Source organism: Anabrus simplex, chromosome 2, assembly GCF_040414725.1.
Source record: "Anabrus simplex isolate iqAnaSimp1 chromosome 2, ASM4041472v1, whole genome shotgun sequence".
Taxonomy (NCBI): domain Eukaryota; kingdom Metazoa; phylum Arthropoda; class Insecta; order Orthoptera; family Tettigoniidae; genus Anabrus; species Anabrus simplex.
This window is the reverse complement of record NC_090266.1, coordinates 1002791459-1002814491: the sequence shown is the minus strand read 5'-3', so window position 1 is coordinate 1002814491 and position 23033 is coordinate 1002791459. Positions and strand designations below refer to the sequence as shown.

At 38.0% G+C, this 23033-nt stretch overlaps 1 protein-coding gene across 2 annotated transcripts in view; it reads left to right on the top strand.

Annotated features, from left to right (window-relative positions):
- Nucleotides 1–23033, top strand: part of Ppat-Dpck (Bifunctional Phosphopantetheine adenylyltransferase - Dephospho-CoA kinase) — a 329132-nt gene that overhangs the window by 94304 nt on the left and 211795 nt on the right. The window lies entirely within an intron of this gene.

Here is a 23033-nt window from a genome sequence, read left to right as displayed (position 1 = left end):
CATCTACAGAATATGGAGAACAATTGGTACGGACAATGATGTGACTAATACATTCCCAACTGTATAATACGGTGGTGGGTCTGTAATGCTTTGGGGCTGTATGTCAGCCAGAGGTATGGGTAACATACATTTCATTGGAAGATAGGAAACTTAAAAGGCTCCACCTTTTCAATACAAAAATGTTATAGTTTATTTACAACATATATTTACACTTGGAACTAGTTTCGACGCTGTTTGGCGTCATCTTCAGCCAAAATGTGGGAAATAGGCTAGCATGTAGACATTTATATTACACAAGGCGTTACATTAAACAATACACATCTTGTGAGGAGATAAAAACAGGGACGAATATAGAAACAAATGAATCGTTGAGAAAGCAAAAGTTATACATATTAAAAATAACCTTAACCACACATCTTGCAGTGCGAAAATATTCGCCTTGAATGATTCCTGAATACAAAACGCATGCGCACACATTTCTGAAGAGCCAGCAGGCAGGAAAAAGCAAAGTGAAACCTTAAGAGTTCTTCTGAGAAGAGTTCATCATTTTTTCTATGTTCCGACTAACTCGGCCCTTACAGCCTCCAAACTCGCAGTTGAATCAGAAGTTGCTATCAGCAAAATGCCATATGAACTACAAGACGAACTCAGAATGGACGTAAAAAAACAATTAAACAAAAGTTTTTTTCTCAAAAAATCGCACTGCGACCCCTATCACCAAAATCAACAAAGATTCCGTTACTGAAAGAAAACAAATTCTCAATCTTAAGAAGAAAGTCAAAGACAACCAACTCATCATTACAAAGGCCGACAAAGGCAACACAACAGTCATTATGGATAAAACAGATTACATTAAAAAAAACCAAAAATTTCTTAGATAATGACTCCTTTTCGATAGTTAAGAAGGACCCAACACAATCAATTCAAAGGCAGTTGAAACAAATTCTAAAGAGCACATCTTTTCTCCTCACTGAGCAAGAAAAACAAAAGTTAATTACTATGAACCCAGCCCTACCAACAGCTAAAGCACTACCCAAAATCCACAAAACCGGTGTCCCTATTCGACCCATAATAAACTACAGACCAAGCCCCTTATATAAATTATCTCAATTTATCCAACAATTTCTTAATAAACATTATAAATTCTCATCAAATAAATCCATCAGGAACACTGTGGAATTAGTGAACAAACTAAACAGTTTAAAGCTTCAACCATATCATTCAGTGCACTCCTTTGATATAGTCAACATGTATCCCAGTATAAAAACCAACTCATTATTCCCGATCATCGAAAAGAACTTACTTGCTAACAATCAACTAAGTAAACTAGAAGTTCAAGACTTTATGACCATATTAAGATTACTAATTAACAATAACTATTTCACATTCGATAAGATCATTTACAAACAAGATGGTTTGGCTATGGGTTCACCAGCCTTAGGAATTTTAGCAGAGATCTACCTTGATTTCCTAGAGCACACCGCCATCGACAATAACATCAAATTTGCTAATATCCAATTCTGGGCTAGGTACGTAGATGACACATTTATAATCCTAGATGAACGCTCCATAGACGCGCCATCCACCCTCAAAAACATTAATAACATTGATCATGACATTAAATTTACCTTAGAATCAGAGATAAACAACTCCATCAACTTCCTAGACCTAACAATCAATAGGCACCCCTCTTCGTTCACATATAGTATCTATAGAAAGCCCACTCAAACAGCCACTACTATAAGAAATGACTCACTACACCCCCAAACACACAAAGCGGCTACATATAATAGCTTAGTAGACCGAGCATTCAAAATTCCGATGTCAAGAAAAAACTTAAATAAAGAATTGAACACCATTCGCTCTATAGCAAAATTTAATGGATATAATGAATCCTTTATTGAAAGAATAATCAATAAATTCAGACACCGCCCAAAAACCACCCTAATAAAAGACAATACTAACACTGCCACGTTTTCCACATTTACCTTCAATAAAGAAATTTACAACGTCACTAACGTCCTTAAAAAACACAACGTTAAAATAGCCTTTCGTACTAACAATAGAAGCACAGAGATCCTACACAACTCTTCATCAATAAATAAAAGTAGTCCTTTTTCTAAATCAGGTGTATATAGGTTTTCTTGCCAAGACTGCAAAAGTTCTTACCTAGGGCAAACAGGACGCAGCTTTAAAATCAGATATGCAGAACATGTCAATTCCATAAAACACAACCGTTTTTCCGCGGTCGGCCTACATATAAAAGAATTTAAGCACAACTTTACTGAAATAAATCAAGATCCTGAGGTATTAGATATTCTAAACAAAGGTTCTTTCCTAGACGTCACTGAAAACCTCTATATTCACTGAAAACCTCTATATTCATTTAGACCAATATTTCAATCCCAACCTAAACTTAAATGATATCTCAGAGAAACCAAAGATCCTATTCGACTTTCTCATTGAATTTTTCAAAAACATGAATATCCCGAAAAACAGATCTGTCTTTCACATTATGCATAATACTTTGTCACGCCACACACTTTCACCACATCACCCTCCATATTTCCCCTCCTTCCACTCCTCCTCCCCTACCGCCTCTTCCCTCTCCCCTCCTAATCCAACAATGGCCGCTCCCCAGACCTAAACTATCCAACACGCTCTGTTCCTCTTCATCTCGCGCCATAGCTTTACCGCCTTATGTCCCGCAATAAACATCATAGAAACCTGCCCCCACCCTACCTGCAACAATACACCACAAATACTGGCACAGTCAACCTCCAAACTCTCAGAAAACGTATTCCTTAATACCAATTTTATATTCTTGTCGAGCTGAATACCGGACCTGTGAAGATTACAAGATTATTTTGTGCATCTACAGAATGGTGGTGTTAATGAAGCTATGTAATATAGAGAGAGACTTTCAAAGGTGGTTAAATGAAGAAGTTATATCATGTTCAAGATCATGCTTTCACGTCTCTGCACAGTATTTAAAATACAATTTACCATTGGTCTTTATAGCTATTGTTGAGAGTGAAAGAGAATTTCCTGTTGTGTATGTTTATCAGGAACTCAAGGGAGACTTCATTAGTTAGTTGGAACATAGAAAAAATGATGAACTCTTCTCAGAAGAACTCTTAAGGTTTCACTTTGCTTTTTCCTGCCTGCTGGCTCTTCAGAAGTGTGTGCGCGTGCGTTTTGTATTCAGGAATCATTCAAGGCAAATATTTTCGCACTGCAAGATGTGTGGTTAAGGTTATTTTTAATATGTATAACTTTTGCTTTCTCAACGATTCATTTGTTTCTATATTCGTCCCTGTTTTTATCTCCTCGTAAGATGTGTATTGTTTAATGTAACACCTTGTGTAAAAAAAAAAAAGGTTAAATGTAGAAGTTATATCATGTTCAAGATCATGCTTTCACGTCTCTGCACAATATTTAAAATGCAATTTACCGTTGGTCTTTATAGCTATTGTTGAGAGTGAAAGAGAATTTCCTGTTGTGTATGTTTATCAGGAACTCAAGGGAGACTTCATTAGTTAGTTGGAACATAGAAAAAATGATGAACTCTTCTCAGAAGAACTCTTAAGGTTTCACTTTGCTTTTTCCTGCCTGCTGGCTCTTCAGAAATGTGTGCGCGTGCGTTTTGTATTCAGGAATCATTCAAGGCGAATATTTTCGCACTGCAAGATGTGTGGTTAAGGTTATTTTTAATATGTATAACTTTTGCTTTCTCAACGATTCATTTGTTTCTATATTCGTCCCTGTTTTTATCTCCTCATAAGATGTGTATTGTTTAATGTAACGCCTTGTGTAATATAAATGTCTACATGCTAGCCTATTTCCCACATTTTGGCTGAAGATGACGCCAAACAGCGTCGAAACTAGTTCCAAGTGTAAATATATGTTGTAAATAAACTATAACATTTTTGTATTGAAAAGGTGGACCCTTTTAAGTTTCCTATCTTCCATTCTCAGTTCAATACGGACAAAAATAAAATTCTTAGATTTAAATACATTTCATTGACAGAATAATGAACAAGGAGGGCTATAATTCAATCCTGAGGACAAACATGAAGCAGAAAATGGGGATGCCACCCGTTTATATGTTCCAGCATGATAATGACCCAAAACACACTGCTGATATTAATACGACTTGGTTGATCTGAAACATTCCTAAGCAGCTTAGAACACCTTCCCAGTCTCCGGATTTAAATCCCATCGAACATCTTCAGGCTACGTTGAAGAGGAATCTCCGTAGGCAACGTGTGCGTACGAATGAGGAACTTAAAAGTGTGATACTTCAGGAAGGGCAGAAAATCAGCCCAGACATGTGCAAGAAATTAGTGTTTTCTATGCAGCGGCGATGTCAGGCAGTTATAAAGGCTAGGGGACATTCCACTAGATATTAACATGTTCCAGGAACCCTTTATTTTATTTTTTTGTTTATCAGCAACAATGTTTTCAGTGCCACGAATGTGACGAGCTTCAAATTGAAAAGCTGAGATGCGTACTACCCAACACACAAGACGACCAGTCTTTCTCGGCTTGTTCAGTACCCAACTCAGTGCCTGATAATCAGTTTCAAGGTCAAAAGGGAGATGTTCAAGGTACATCCTAAATCTTTCTAAAGAGAAAAAAACAACTAAGACTTCCAATTCATAAATCGAATAGTTGCGTTCAGTAGGATTTAGACTGCGGGAAGCATAAGAAATAGGACGACGTGCCTCTTCAAATTCCTGATGGAGAACACGTTGTTTGTGCCGAGTATGCGAACAGCCAACCACGGACCTTCTCCATTTCGTAAATACGTGTCAACAAGCAACTAGGTCGTTCATTTCTACCGAGGTCTAATTCGACTCAGTATAATTATAAAGGATACGCATTCTGGCATTGTATGCACTGGTAAGTACATGAATGAGTGGTTTAAGTACAGAACCTGACGGCTGCTGTAGGAACACGTACCTAGATACTAGATGCGTGCATTATTCAAACTTGAGACTAGCCAAGATGCGCCTTGTTGCATATGCAACCACCATTACGCATGAGTGGAATGTGTAATCTAAAATGCTTCGGTTTGCTCCATTTCTTTCAACATAGTTATCAGTCCCCACATTCAATAACATATGACCACTGCTTGTGTTTACCGATATTTTGGTGACGAAGGAAATAATTACCTACAATGTTACAGTTTTCCCGTCATAATTAGGTACTTCGATATATGACGGAGGGCCGATGACCTTCGATGTTAGGCCCCTTAAAACAACAATCATCATCATATATATGACGGTGCAAGGTGAAATTGTACTAGTTGTACTCGACAACTTGAGGACGATGTCCGAAACGCAACGTAAGTAGTGGATGTCAGTTATTTTGAAGAGATGTCACATAGCACAGCCCGCTGTGTTGTCTGTTCAAAAGAAGTAAAATACATCGGCAGAAATACTTCTGGGATGATCTGGCACTTACAAACGCATAATATCAATGAAGAGGAATCGTCACAGAACATCTCCGGCCCGGTCTGTATCACAAGAAGCTACCCTGTCAGCTATTGATGGGCAGTCTGAGACGAGATCTCGAGATTTCCCGAGACTAGCGCATACACTATTTCTCGCGAGAAATTTCAAGAGATCTCAAGAGCGTTATCCCCGCATGGTGTGGAGAGCAGCGTGTCGTAGACCTACAGGTAACCAGAGCTGAATGTTGTTTTCGCCGAGTATGCGAATAGCAAACCACGCACCTTCTCCATTCCGTAAATACGTGTCAACAAGCGATTAGGGCGTTCATTTCTCTCATTTCTAGCGAGGTCTATTTTGACGCAGTATATCATAATTTTAAAGGATACTCATTCTGGCATTGTATGCAGTGGTAAGTACACGAATGAATAGGCTAAGTACAGAACATGACGGCTACTGTTGGTACACCTACCTGGATACTAGAGGCATGCATTATTCAAACTTGAGACGAGGCAAGATGCGCCCTGCTGCGTATGCAACCACCATTATGCATGAGTGGAATGTGTAATCTAAAATGCTTGAGTTTGCTCCAATTCTTTCGACAGGTAGGTGTACATTGTTATCAGACCCCACATTCAGTATCATATTATAACCACTGCTTGTGTTTACCAATATTTTGGTGACGAAGAAATAATTCCTTACAGTGTTATAGAGTATTCGCGTTATATGTAAAGTTAGCATAATTACCCAACAACAACAAGAGTACAACAAGCAATTCCATGGAAAGGAAATATTACAAGAGGTACTACTAATTTACCATTCTAAATCCAGCATCATCATACACAAATTCAGTATCTCCAGTGCTTAACACTCCGCTTACAGTACTATAGGTTGAGCTTTCTACTAGCTTAACATTGCAAGTGATGATAAAATGAAGTTAAACCATTATTGCCGGCCCCGTGGTGTACGGGTAGCATGCCTGCCTCTTACCCGGAGGCCCCAGATTCGATTCCTGGCCAATTCAGGGATTTTTACCTGGATCTGAGGGCTGGTTCGAGGTTCACTCAGCCTACGTGATTAGAACTGAGGAGCTATCTGATGGTGAGATAGCGGCCCCGGTCTAGAAAGCCAAGAATAACGGCCGAGAGGATTCGTCGTGCTGACCACACGGCACCTCGTACTCTGCAGGCCTTCGGGCTGAACAGTAGTCGCTTGGTAAGCCAAGGATCTTCAGGGCTGTAGTGCCATGGGGTTAAACCATCATTACTCTACAACTATAACGACAACAACGAAAGAAAATACGACAAGAAATACTAAGATTTAAACTTTCTAAATCCAGCATCATTATACACAAATTCACACACAACGTAAGTTCCCATTACTTAACACTATGGCTTACAGTACTGTAGGTTGAACGTACTACTAGCTTAACACTACAAGTGAAATTAAAGTTAAAACAAAATTACCCAACAACTACAACAACAAGAGTACAACAAGCAATTCCTGAAGAGAAAATATTAGGAGAAATGCTACTAGTTTAACATTCTAAATCCGGCAGGAAATCACAAATTTACAGCTTTTACTTTTTTCACTTTACACTAGCACTAATCATCCATCATCTTAAACGATTTGATACCGGAAGGGAATCTATCGAAGACTACTGCAGGTAATTTATTCCAATCATTTATGGTCCTGTTTACGAAGGAAAACTTGCCCACATCAGTATGCTGGTTATTATTACACTAGTGTTAGTGACCATTGCCACCAGGATATTTTTCATTTGCACTGTATTTGTTAATAATAATAATAATAATAATAATAATAATAATAATAATAATAATAATAATAATAATAATAATAATAATAATTAGGTACTTCGATATATGACACTGGAATATGTAATTGTGTCTAGTTGTACTGGACAACTTGAAGGGTACGTTCGAAATGCAACGTAAGCTGTGGATGTCGGTTATTTTTAAGAGATGCTACATAGCACAGCCGCTTGTTGTTTATTCAAACGAAGTAAAATACGTCGGCAGAAAAACTTTTGGGATGATCCGACACTTGAAAACATATATTATAAATGAGGAATAGTCACAGAACACCTCTGGCCCGGTCTGAATCACAAGAAGCTATCCTGCCAGCGATTGTGAGGCATCCAGGTAGGTTTACATCCTAATAACAGTTAACACATTATACGGGTTATTCAGCTAAGAAGTCCACCTGAAATTACGTGTGAACAGTTTAAGATACTGGCATTCTGTCTTCACTTTCGTTAATGGTATTAAGGAGCTCCTAGTTCAACATGCAGTGCTTTCCTAGGCTTTTGACAAGATTTATCGTCGCACACGTTTCCATATGAGAATTGCTGATAAGTATCAAGCTTACACTCGTAGTTACCGAGATGTCGCACAGCTCACAGCACACGAGAATCAGTCTCGACAGCGTTGCCCATCACCCCTGCTGAAAGAATTGGAGCAAAGTCGGGCATTTTAGATTACACGTTCCACTCATGTGTAATGGGGGCTGCATATGTAGCAAAGCACATCTTCCCCGTCTGAAGTTCGAGTAATGCACTCCCCTAGTATCCAAGTAGGTGTACATCCTATCTACAGTTATTCACAAAATATGCAGGGTTATTCAGTTAAGATGTCCACCTCAAATAAGTCTTGAATAGTTTAAGATATTGACATTCTGTTTTCACTTTCGTTAATTGTATTAAGGGGGCCGTTGCTGAACATGTAGTACTTTTCCAGGCTTTTGACAAAATTTATCAGCTCGCATGTTTCCATATGAAAACGTTATTTTACGCATTAACTGCTTATGGTATACCATAAAGTTTACACTCATAGTTACTGGGGACGTGGCACAGATTGTAACACAGGAGAATCGGTCTTGAGATTCTTGCAAGAGTCTTGGGATCCGTGATGTCAGTCTCGAGAATATCGAGCAAGAGCGTTGCCCATCACTACCTGAAACCACCCTGTGGTTGAGGTACAAAAAATATGGGAGGAGAATAAGCAGATATAGGACGTATTGTACCATCAGCAAGCATTTAATCGATAATAGCCTTAAGGGCTTCCATTTTGGGAGACGACTGCCGATACGGAGGAGAATGAACAGGTACGTTCTTAGTAACTTCAATTTTGTACTCCGAAACATTGGTTACACCTAACTTGTCGGTAAATACATATGGAAAGTTACTGCAAATATTCTTAAGTTGGTTGGCTTGATCATCAGGCAAATGATCAAAATCAAAAGCTTTGGGTTCACCCGTGTCTTCAGAAACAGCATTGACATGACAAGGATGAATAGGGGAGGGATTACACAACTTAAAGATTCTAACAAAAAAATTAAAATGGAAATCATTGAACTGAAGGTCCAAAATCATACCAGTTTTGGCAATAAAATTTGCACCCAGAATGAAAGGACAAGATAAATCTTTTGCAACAAGCACGGGCATTTTCCACGTGAAATCACGGATTCTGATCTTGACATCTAGACATCCAATCACATTCAAAGAGTTAGAGTTAGCAGTGTGGCGGGTTAAAGATACAGGTTTCAATGTAGGGAACTTGCAAACAGTTTTCATCGAGTTATACCAATTCTCACTCATCAGTGTGATGCTACTTCCAGAATCTACCAATGCACTGACAGGTTCATTATTCACCTCTAAGAATATGTAAGGTAATTTACAAGGAGGGATAGCAGAAATGCCACAAGATTGTAGGAAATTAACCCTAGGTTCAGACTGGGACCTATTGTCAGCTACAGAATTTGGTGAATCATCATTTAATTTACAGTTATAACAGACGAGACATAAAGCTATACCTTGAGGTTTGCCACAAGAATTGGTGGTTAGTCATGTAGAATTACTATTACCAGAATGCCCATACCCGGAAGAAATGCGAGGGCACTGTCTAGAGAAATGCCTATTCGACCCATAGTATTGACAAGAATTATTGGTGGAAGTAACTCTACCCACACCAGGTTTTAGGACAATTCCTCTGGAAATTTTCAGGTTTTGAATTGCCTAAGGGTCCAATCTTAGGACAATTCCGCTGGAAAATATCCAGTGGAGCCACAACTAAAACATGCACGAGAATTACGTGGTTTGGAAGAAAGAGAAGGAGCGGTTTTAGTAACCTGTGTAAAAGACATGTGCTAGCTCCCCCTCCGATGAGCAATGCGTAGCTTGTCGGCATATCTAATACCTACGGCAGAAACACTGATAGCTTCCAATTGAGCAAAAGGAGCTGGTCGTAGTAAAAGAGCAAGATACGTCAGATAATTAGCGTCAAGACTCTGAACAATGCTGCCAACCATTGAGACTCAGAGTAGTTGAGCATTAAAATTCTATCATAGAACTTAATATCCTGAATATACATACTCAGACGATTCATTCAAATGGTGCACTCTGAAATAATGTTTCTGCACCAACGAAGACAAGGCACGAGAAGGAATAAAGAATTCAAGTACGTGTGCATGAAACTGATCCACTGTCCATCTTTCAGAAATGGCTGTGATGATATGCTCAGAAAGAGCTCCAGATACATGTGGATATAAGACTTGGAAAAAGTGATCGCAACTTAAATTGTACACAATAGCCTGATCCTTAAATTCAGTTAAAAATCAAAGGAAAGAAATGACCTCATCAATAGAGTTAGCAGTGAATTTTGACACTCCCTTAAATACAGTAGTGAGTGGGTGAGGTAAATTGGCAAAAATAATGGGAGAAGGCAGGTGTAGGAGGTACCTGGGAAGGACTAGAGTGGTCCTGAGAAGGAATTACAGCAGCATAGTAACCTTGACTCGCGCCCTTGAGAAAAGGATGGAGTACTGAAAGTGACGTTAGGACTAGTGTTAGACTGCAATGAAACTAATTCTCATCTGCGAAACGTTCTCACAAATTTGAGAAACCACCGAAGCATTTGATACATGTGGCGGGCGAGTTGGCCGTGCGCGTAGAGGCGCGCGGCTGTGAGCTTGCATCCGGGAGATAGTAGGTTCGAATCCCACTATCGGCAGCCCTGAAGATGGTTTTCCGTGGTTTCCCATTTTCACACCAGGCAAATGCTGGGGCTGTACCTTAATTAAGGCCACGGCTGCTTACTTCCAACTCCTAGGCCTTTCCTATCCCATCGTCGCCATAAGACCTATCTGTGTCGGTGCGACGTAAAGCCCCTAGCCAAAAAAAAAATATATATATACAGGTGGCGCTTGGACAGGGGGAGTTTTTTGCATCATTGCATGAGAAACAGGTTGTGTAGCAACAGTAGGCTGACACTGAGACACAGTAGAGTTATCAGGTGCCATAGGAAAATTAAAAGAACTACCAACATGTGTAGAAGACCCATTACATGCATTACTTACAGGCATTAAAGCACTTGTAAAGAGAGCAGAAGAAGATCGCAGGGGAACATTATCACTAGTGACCACAGTGCAAAGTAAAGAGGCAGTAGATACAGAAATTGGAGTAACTCTTTCACTTTCACACGATTCAGAAGGGGTAGGCACTTGAACTTCAGAGCTTGAATTAGGTAACTCATTCCCTTCAAGCAAGCCTACAATTTTATCAAAAATCCAAGAAAACTGTTTTAATAAGGATTCACACTCCTGTCGCTCATCTGCTGATAAATTGAGACAACAAATCACGAATCCGATCCATGTTATGCTGTAGTTGGGCTTTCACACGTGTTAATTGACCATGTGAGGGCGCAGAAAAACAGAAAGACACAAGAATTGCATTAAACTCAGACAATTTATCTTTGACCAGGTATAGTTATCGGTAAATTAAGGGACTACTTCAACAGACTCTTGTCATCTCCAACGTTTCCTGCCGAATTTAATTTACAGATACAAAGTTCGTAAATTAATTCTTCCTTTCTCAAATGAAAAGTATTAGGGGTAACAAGACATGTTGAAAACAAGAAACAGCAATACGAGATAATTCTTTAGGTTATTTTAGTTTAGCTAAGACAATCACCGCTAATCTCTCTTTCGTCAGCAACCACTTGCTCTGCTATCATTATATAACCGCTACAGATTACACAATAAGGAACAAGACAGCTAAACAAATATTAAAAAATAATACATTTTCATCACACAAAATAAATGAAACATATACACCATGTTAATACTCTGAAAACAACGTAGAGATATAAGTAACAGTTTAACCAACATGACAACTAAAAGAAAGGAAATGGGAAGTGGTTGGGAACCCTTCCAGGTCCGTGAGAAGGTAGTGTGTTGCCAGGAAAACTAAATCAACGGTGATCCCAATTGAACACTACATTTACTGAATTTTTAAAAAAATGGAAAATAACGTTACAAAACAAGCCAGTGATGAAATACAAATAAAATTAACATAGTAAATAAACAAATTTTAAGATATCAATAGTACAAGCTTCAGCTTCACGCCAACGACTTAAAAAACAATGTAAAGAAAATGTTAACAATCTTAATTTGAAGTCGTGACAAGGTAGTTTTGTAAGGTAGTTATGGGCGATACCAACTTAAAATTACATATAAGAAAATGAGCTCTCAATTGAGCAAGGATCATCCCTATACAACCAAAGAAGTTAAAGAAAAATACACATTAACATAACACCACATGCAGGTTAAGATATTAGCAAGGAAAAGAAAGCATGTTAATTATTAAATATCCTAACTCAGAGCCCGATCAAGTAGCTGCCTTTTCAAAACACTTCTGAATAAGGTGCATATCTTAAAAGGGAATATGTTAAGATGAAACAGGACTACTGGAGACAATCCCGGAGCAAATTAAAATTTATATATTTATTACACAGTATATAATATCAAAGAAAATGGGAATGCCCCCAAGCAAAGGGGTTATGACTTGCTGCGAGGGCTAAGTCATTTGAACATAAAATTGGCGAATGGAAGATAGCCTGGGCAAACTGGTGCGGAAAGAAATTTAAAATAAGAATTTATATTTAAAGGTTAAAATCCAAAACATGAACCAAATAGCCCTCACCTCAGAGGGCCGGAGGTCCCATCAGACGGAGGAGAAGACTGCTCCCTTTGCCGGTCACAAATCAAGGATGAAAGCCAGGAGCGGGAAATGGGGCATTCAAGAGATAACCAATTAGCGCACCCGCGGGTCTTACATTCACCTATTAGGAATCGCGTTATTTTAGCCAATCAGGGCTCCAAAATTTTTGATATGGAAAGATCTTTACATCTTCCAGAAAATTCCTTCCTGATGCAACAGGAAATCACTAGAAGCATCTTACCAACGCAGGCACGTGCAGCTACACCCTGCCACATAAGTTATTACCTTAAATCCAGATGCTAATTACATGGTTATTTATATTATAAAATTTTATACAATAACCAAATTAAGACACTAAAAGTTATTCTTCTTAGTCCACAGTCAATTTTTCAAGGCAAGACAAATGAACCTATTTTACAAAATCACAATGAAAATGATGACCCGTTTCCTTCAAGAACGAACTCTAACGTCTTTTCTTGATTTAATGCCGTAACATATACGAAGAGCAAATCTGGCGACAGTCCAGCAGTCTTGAGTGCACGTAAGCAGTTATGAGAGGTTCGCAAGTCCGCGATGAGTCATTCTTCGAACCGAATCTGCCAGACGACTGTGTGTGGTTCAACAAGCCTTGTTAGTTGTGAAGTGAATTGTTCTGGAATTACACTGCACTGTGGAGACAGTGTGGAGGGCAGGAGTTCGACGTACTGGAGAGCTTTGTGTTTGAGTGAAGAGGTGAATTGGAAAACTCAAATGTGAGTGAACTAGTAAATAATAGTTAAATAAATTTGGTGGATGGTAAAACATGCCACCTTTCTGTGAAATGATTTTATGGACCCTGATAACCTACCATTATGTTGTAGCCAAACTCTAATGTAAGACAATGAACTTCTGCTTCTCAGTTGGTCTGCATACTACTAACGATGCCTGTTGCCTTAGATAGGTAATTAAATAACAGATAAAGAATAACTGATAAAATCAAAACATAAATTAGCAGACCTGGTGGAAAATTAAATCCCATCACCATAAAGACATTAGTTTAGAGGAATACAGTCTAGGATAAGCAATTGTCCAGGTGACATATTTATTTACATATTTACATATTTATTTGGTTAAAGTTAAAACGGAGGAGTGTCTGAACTAATTTGAATCTCCAGTGCTGGTCATCTTGTGCTTCCACATGGTTTTGTTACGATTTGTGTGTTTGTTTTTTGTTGTCCAAGTGATTATGTTGTCTCATGTTTATACAAGTTCGACTCACCCTTCAGGACCACTTTGGAACTAACATTGTACTTCGCATCTTCATGTTCTCTCATTTAATCACACTAATGTAACACCTTGTAATATAAATGTCTACATGCTAGCCTATTTCCCACATTTTGGCTGAAGATGACGCCAAACAGCGTCGAAACTAGTTCCAAGTGTAAATATATGTTGTAAATAAACTATAACATTTATTTGTATTGAAAAGGTGGACCCTTTTAAGTTTCCTATCTTCCATTCTCAGTTCAATACGGACAAAAATGAAATTCTTAGATTTAAATTAAAGTTTCCAGGTCACTGATTCAAGTATGCATGAGAAGACATGTGACATGGTGTTACATTAATAACCACTGTAGTCACCATGATTATAAATGCAAGCATACATTGTATCGAACAGGTGCCGTATGTTATTTTGTGGGATGGAATTCTGCGACTGTTGTTCTTTTCAGTAAAATCAGCAACGGATAATGCTAGTATTTGATGACGCTGGATATGATGTCCCATATGTGCTCAATGTGTGAAACGTCTGGTGGTCTCTCAGGCCAAGACAACTGGTCAACACTCTATGTACAAAGGCAGATCAAATATAAACGGCAATTTGAATTTACTACCTGTTGTTACCACAAAGATGCACACACGAAATGCTGTCAGTTGTGCCCGGCTAGCTCTTCCACTATTTTATTTACAAATTATATATACAGACGCGCACTAATAAACTGCCATCTTGAACAAAACTACTACTACTACTACTACGAAGAAGACTGCTCCATTAGCATGTTAACAGAATCACAACATGAGTTCAGAACTTTCACTAGCAACTCTCGTTAACAACTCGACTCAACCCTCAAAGCTGCCTCTTTATATATATTACCTGGCCAAGCTTCTAGAAGAATATGACACATTGTTTTCTTGTAATTTTGAGAGTCTCCAATAACTTATATACAATGAATGGAATTTTCTGTTACTCTCTAGTTCCAAAGATACTTTGTTCTAGACTATTACCCTGTGTTTTACAACATTGCATTGGATTTATACGTCATATATACAGGTAATAATAAGTTATATACTGTTAATTATGTGTTCTTACATTAAATAAACTCATATTAATATACATACAGCAGATGTTTCATGACATAACCTCACAAATAATATGACCATGATTTATACCAAATAAAGTCTGTAAACATTAACAATAATCATGCTCGATGTTTTCATCATTTTCCCATGGGCTAGAGAATTATTTCCAAGTTATCCTAGTCCATTACACGTGCATCACACTGTTGTTAGTAATAATTCTGAGGCAGGGCTTTGCCAGGATGTCGGGGGTATCTGGAGAAAGGGTTGGCGTGCGTGAACGACTGTGGAGAGCTGGGCTGCTTCAGTACGCCAGGAGTGAGCAAGAGGTACACACGTCTGTTGGGCAATGCATCATTATCAAATTTCTCACAAAGGAGGGCACCAAACCTTCCAAAATTTTCAGCAGAATTTTGGGGAAGAAACACTTTCGCAGACTCGAGTGGGCTAAAAAATTTGAGGCAGGAAGAGAAGCTGTGGAAAATGAACCTCATGAAAGGAGACCGCGGACAAGCATCACTGCAGACAACATTGTTGCCATTTGTGACACTATTGGTGAAGTTCGGCGAATAAAAAAATTGCACATTATTTTAGCCATAGGAATAAGTTACAGAAGTGTTCCAAGCATCATCCAAAATTAACTCCATTTCAGAAAATTGTCCCCCCCCCCCCCTGTTGTGGGTGGATCCTACAGTACCTGTGATTCGTACCCCTATATGAGCGACACCATGGGATTAGCGACACCATGGTTCTGCCTTACCTATGCTCAGTTCCCACTATGTGAGGAATTCCACGGGATAGTGCGAGTCCCTGTGTTTAGTCCACTTACGTAAGGAACACCATAGGTTTGCGTTGCCTGTAAATAGTGCCGCAATATGCGAAACACCATAGGTCTGTGTTACATGTGCGCATTACACTACCTATGAATAGTACCATAATGTGTGGAATATCGCGAGTCTCCGCTACTTTTGATTAGTATCAAATTATTATAATTAATGAACCACCTTTCCAATACATAAAATCCTTATATTTAGGATGAAACCATTTAATCACAAATTGGACATGTTTCACTCAACTTTGTGAGCATCATCAGCAATAGTTAACATAAATCATTGGTGGGTCAGGGCCCTGATCCTGGTGTATATCACAAAAGAATGTCTAATATACATTGATAAAAATATATAAATTTAACAAATTTAAAAATAATCAATAAGATTATTTATGTCTATTAAAACAAAAATTTTTTTTAAAAAATCATTCAGATTGTTTAAAATGTAAAACGGAACGGATGGCTTAAATGTTAAAAATAGTATATGGTAATTAGATGTTCTTAAAAATCGTTGTCCAACATATCTACGCTCGATTATATTAAGACTGTTTATGATAAAATCAGTTTTTCAATCAGGGTGAGTTCTTATTATAGACTATGTTGCTGTTTTTTAAGAATAAACATGATGAGAAACGCTAAAATCGCACACGATGGTTGAAAAACGAGTTCACTGGTGATAAAATGTCGTCTAGATCGGCGTAATTTAGCCTTTATGGGACTCCTTGCGTTGTAATTTCTGCCATTATTTTATGCAGTAATATGTTGAAATTGTTCTTCTAACGAAAAAATGCTGATCTATTATATCACTGGTGATAAAATGTCGTCTAGATCGGCGTGATTTAGCCTTTATGGGACTCCTTGCGTTGTAATTTCTGCCATTATTTTATGCAGTAATATGTTGAAATTGTTCTTCTAACGGAAAAAATGTTGATCTATTATATGAAATTGATCGAATGTATCCCGTGTGTGAACTGGTCCCTTGGTTATTTACTTAGGTTTGACGGTAACATTTATACTATCAATCTACATAAGTATACATCGTGTAGTGTTACATTCGTCCACTAGAATGCAGCAGAAATTCAATTCTATATGTTCTCATGCGGAAAGAGGTCAGACTATTTCAAACTCTTAAGAAAAGAAAGAAAGAAAGAAGGAAAGAAACAGATTTAGGTCTGATTCATACATACAAGGAAGGCAGACATCTTCACCTTCAAAGATATACCCTTTCCATCTCCAATTTAAAACTTTACAAGCTAGAACAAAATGAAGTTAGGCCTACAGGGGTCTTTACCACACATGGAGGTCAGCAGCACGTGAAGAAAAGGAGGGCTATATGACATATGGTGGTCGGTGTCAAGGGGTTAAATGTATGTTTGACTCGCACCTATCTCACGTCAACACCGGGCTATGACAAATGCTCACAAAGTGTACAGTGCGTATTTAAAACAAAATCGATTTGCAAGGTCATAGTGGCACTACCAGCACCATTCTTAGTCAAATAGTGTGCAAATTTGAACAGGCATCATCTTTCAGATGTGAGCAGATAGCCTCCAGAATATAGTTTGTCTAGCACAACTCATTCTTGGTGTTGGAATTTCATTTATGCTCGTGTGTATGTAAATTATGAAATCAAGCAACATTACCAATTGGAACCATGAAAGACAGATGTATGCTTGGGCAAGACCTGGAAACAATGGAAGAAATCTAATAACTTCAAAATGGTTAGGCAGACATTCAGAAACCAGATGTTGGATTGCTAGATTTTGCTAAGAGCAGATGTGGACTCCAGTCATAATGTGGTATGCATGAACAAAACACCTTCCTGGTTTTGTTATGCTCTTTATTTGATGAATTTTTATTCTGTTAAATAATTTGTTTTGAAGCATTCACATTTAAAATTCCATAATGTTTTTAGTAATGCAAGAGTTCTGCTAAATTGACACACCTTACTGGTATTTTTTTAGTCCCACACTCCCATTTGTTTATTAAATGGAAGAGATTTATCCATCCATGATAATTTATCAACTGTTTCAATACTTTTTGGATCATTCAGAATTAGTTAGTCCTATCCATAATATATTTCTAGTTCATTATGGATGGTAGCAAGTATCTAATATTTTTGCCCAATAACAGAGGAGAGATTTTGTCTCTTGAATTTTGTCATCACTAATGAAGTGAGTACTTTGAGAGCCATGGTTAGTCTGCTATATGACTATTAAAACATTTTTTTGGTACAAAAATATTTTCCCTCCTCAGTTATTTTCTGTTTCCTCCTGAACACTAGCTGCTACCAACCTTTAGTCTCTGTAAACAGTTTGATTTGACCTGTCATTGATTCTTATTGATTCTTATGTATTGGTCCACATTTGAAAATCAGATGCTACTGTTCACATCTAACACAGTCTTGATAACCAAGCGAGTTGGCTGAGTAGTTCAGGCGATATAGCTGTTAGTTTGCATTCAGGAGATGGTGGGCTCAAACTTCGCTATTGACATTCCTGAAGATACTTTTCTGAGGTTTCCTATTTTCACACCAGGCAACTGCTGGGGCTGTACCTTAATTACAGCCACAGTTGCCTCCTTCCCAGTCCTAGCCCTTTCCTATTTCATTGCCGCCAAAGTCTGTGTCAGTTGGTACGACGTTAAACCACTTGCAAAACTAAATTTTAAAAAAGCAGTTTCGATAATTATAATTGATGTTTTCAGTGCCTGAAAAACGTGCTTCTAATTATGTTTTATGATGATTAATTAGTTCAATACTACATAAATAGACTGATTGTGTGAAATACTTCATGATTATCAGCTACAAGAAAAAAAGTATGATACCACACCTTTGGAATTTCAGAGAAGATGTAATAAAAATGTTATTGGTTTTACGTCCTACTTACTACTTTTATGATATTTGGAATGCTGTAATTTTGTCCCTCAGTTCCTTTAAATGCCAGTAAATCCGCCAACACAAGGCTGGCATATTCGAGTACCTTCAGTCAGGAAAGATGTATATGAGGGAATGTAAAATATAACCTGGGCTCAAAGAGGTACCTTACAAGTAGAAACATCTGCATCCTTCATTTATGACATCTTGATTTGTTACTTCTTGTACAATCTGTGAGATTGTAGAACAGGCTGCGTCAAATCCATATAGATAGATGTCTTTATTGGCGTAGTTAAGGCCATTAGGCCTTCTCTTACACTAAACAGGGACAGAAGCAAATTTCTCTTCAGGGATTAGGTGAATGAGCCTTAGGGGTCTGTCACACTGCATCGATCGAATGAATGCGTTCAACCAACTGAAAAATTAAACCTACAGAGGGCAGTCGTACCAGTCACACACCATCGATTGTCAGCAATCATCTACGAGCGATGAAGATCGATTGGTTTGTGAAAGCAAGCGTGTTCGTTTCAGTGGCAGTCGGTTGATAATGGCGGACATAACATCGTGTTCTGTTGATGAAATTGACAAATTAATTTGCCTAGTACATGAAAACAAAGTGTTATCTAATCCTAGACTCCCTGAGTATAGTAATAGGGAGACTGTGGATTTTGTATGGCATTCTATAGCATCGAGAATTGGGACAAAAACTGGTAAGTAATTATTAGCTTTATTATGATTGTGTTATGAGTAGTGTTGTCTCAGATTAATTATTGGTAAAATATATTACAGTAGAACCCCGATTTGGCATTTTTACAAGGACCCGATTTTCTTAAACTTTAAATGGGGTTTACCTTATATCGAGGTTTCAGCAGAAAGCGTACAGTTTCCAGAAATCTTTGCCTGTATTAACATTATGTAGCATCATACATTATTTACATAGTGACAGCAATAAAACAAGGAGATATGTACTCTACACTCATTACTGTAGTTACAGCTCTGTACTGTTTGCACTGAAGATTCCTCTTGTGTTGAACTATCCCTGCTATCTAAGCAAGAGACCAGTATTGCACCATAACTAGCTTTGTTGTTGGGAAATAAATTTAATTTAAATAATTGATGCGTGCTTGGGTACAGCCAATTTTCCTTTGCACTCTCATCAGCTTAACAGACCTGCGCTATTTGCAGAACCCTGATGAATTCATTACTGAAGGCTGTGGTTGATGATCTATGCCACATACACAAGGAAATGTGGTTGCTAGATGGTGGATCATTATCTCATACGTACACTGGCACCAAAAAGTATTGGCACACCTACCATTATGTATACATTCTACCCAAATAAAGGTGATGCCAAGACACTGTCACATTTATTGAAATCTACAGTAATAAACATCAGGTTCTTAGAGTATAATTTGTTTTTCACAACAATAATAATAATGTACAAAACAAAATCCGTTCCTCTACACATCAGAATGTTATAGGCACACCTACTATCCGCAAAACTTTCAGTGACACTTTGTTTTACAGGGGTGAGGAGTAAGGAGGGAGCTACAACAGTTCCTGTAATACTGCCAACTGAATGGAAATGAAATCTGAATTGAATCAATAGTATGATCAATCGATATGAATTTTCTAAACCGTCGTTTCCGTAGGAGTTCTAGGTTGTTCCTGTGATATACTTCGATTTTCCTCACTCGTGGTCAAGCTTAACCTATATTTTGACTTTGCTGTATAAATAACAACAGTATTTAAATTGTTGCAATTACACCGTCAGATATTTCCCGGCAGTGCATAATCGGTTCATATTTTTTGTGTCGGAGGTTGCTAATACGAATCTCGAAGATAACCGAGGTCTACCGATTCAGCACTAGGGAGCCGAAGTATCATTTGCAGGGGGTACACACAAATGAAGTTAAAGTCTCTGTAATTCACGTAACTCAAGTCTGGTAACCTGTGTGAATACTGTTGGCATTGATGACAGTTTGCAGATGTCTTGGCATGGATTGAACCAAGTTGCAAGTAATCTCTCGTTAGATCTTCGACCATTCCTCCAACACCACCATCTCGAATTACTCGTTCCCTGTAGAACGACGTTTTCAAACTTTTGTCTCCAAGTGAGCCCAGGGATGATCTATCGGGTTAAGATCAGGGCTCTATGGTGGAGTGAAAACTCTTCTTGGTGCATTATATACTTAATAACCACTCCCGTGTTTACAGAGCCGTATGTTTCGGGTCGTTGTCTTGTTGAAAGTAAGATGCCATCAAGACCCAGTTAGTGTGTGCCCTGCTTCCTAAGTGGCCTCACAACACATCGATATATTTACAGTGGTCCATGACACCTTCAATAATTCCCAAGTCATGAACACCAGAAGCTGCCATGCATTCCCAAACCATTTTGCTTCCTCCCCCCATGTTTTACTGTAGGTAGGCCATGTGATTGGAGCTCTGTATTTGGTTTGTGCCACACTTTTAAATTTCCATCAGATCCAATAAAATTAAAGTTGGATTCGTCATAAAATATCACATAATTCCAAAATTCAATCAGTTTATTGACAAAATCTTTGGTGAACTGCAAGCGTTTTCTTTGGTTAACTTCTGAAATAAATGGTTTCTTTCTGGGAGATCTCCCATGAATATCAGTTGCGCTCAAAACATTCGTAACAGATTGAGCACTGACCTGTTTGTTGGATGTTGACTGGATGTCCGATACAATCGACTCTGCACTTTTAAAGGGCTCTTTTAGTGCAAGACGAAGTGTGCTTCGATGCTTCCTACATGTAAGAACTCGTGGACGTCCAGATCTGTGTTTGTCGTCTGTTGTACAAGTCTCTTGAAATTTCTTGATGATTGCCCACAATATTATATAATTAACAAAAAGTTCTTTACCAATTTCACGGTAACTTTTACTCTGCGAATGCAAGAAAACCTCCTTGTCACGGAACGATGCAGAATGCCCCTTTCCCTTCGGACTCATAGTGGCAAGTGAATGATCCGTACACTGACAGTCAGGCAAGCAACTTAACTATTTGTCAACTCCGATCGCACAAATCTGGTACGCGTGGCGCTGTTTGTAAAGCTCAATAACAAACGTCGTACAGTGTGCCAATACTTTTTTGAGCAGGAGAAAACCCTAATTTAATTGATTACATGAGTTTCTGTTGTGTTGGGAAAATAGCTTAATATACAAATTAGTACCTTTATTGAGTAAAGGATAATGGTAATAATATAATATTCACAATTGTGTTACATGATGCCGGAAGGAGTCTGTTCCAATACTTGGTAGTGTCAGTTGAGATCTTCATTGTGTACTATTACGTCTTTTAGCATTCAGTCTGCAAGCCTCTCCAAATTTAAGTGCTTCCATAATCCTCCATTTGTAACCAGCTCTGTAGCTTCTTTTAGTTGCACACATCTTAAAATTTGGTCTACCTCTGTCTCTTGTTAAGAAATTGTTTTCAGTATTATTAGGAATATGTTTGCTATTATTCCTGATAATCGTGAGCCCTTGGTTAACCCTTCCTTTTGATTGTGAATGCAAAACTGCTTTGGTTTAAGGTTGTTCCTATAAGGTTATACGCGATTTTCTATAAAAGTCGGAAAAAAGTCCAAACTAGCACAGAAACGTCAAAACCAGTGGGAAACGGCATTCGGTTTGTTTTAAAATTTTCGCAGATGTTTTCCAAATAGCGGCTTACTCATTAGCATGGTATTTTCTAATTCCAGTAGTCGGAACACGTATATTCAGTTTCATTCTTAAAAATTGTAATAGTATCACTCCACAGGCTTGTGGCAAATTACTTCAAATGGCATCACTTAACCTAGGTTTACGGGCATGTATTATGAAAACATATTTCAAGCTCGCTGTAGAGTAATGATAACCTTTTTACTATAAATTTACATGCGAACAGTCTTTCTGAAATTTAACCAGACGCGAAAGTATATAACCTAACCTCTGGAATTAGTTACGCACACCGCTGTATCTTCAGAAGTATCACATTCCTATTTTATTTCAATTCCTAGTATTGAAAACAAGCAGTCATTTACTTCAGCCTTTATTTCTAAGGAGCTAACAACTGCTCTCAGTGCACTTACTGCAAAAACATATTCTCCCAATGTTTGTTTACGTCCCGGAGAGCTTGCCCGAGTCGGTCTTGCTCAGGACCAACTACAATATATATCAGACCTTAATGCAGCTATCGATATTAGCTAAAATGGAACTGCGTTTGGTTTGTTCAAATGTGAACATGAGCGTTCTTTCTGTTGGTTTAGTTTGATTAGGAAATGTATTTAAAACAAATATGAAATATTAGGATGTGTCGATCTTCTTCTTCTACTACTACTACTACTACTACTACTACTACTACTACTACTACTACTACTACAGTGTGCCTGGATGTAGTTAATTTTAAAGCAGATGTTCTGACATTCGGATGAGGTGTTCTCCTTTTGAAGTGTACTTGTCGTGATGATTTCGTAGTTACAAATAATTCATTAGGGTGTATTAAAATATTCAAAAATACATTT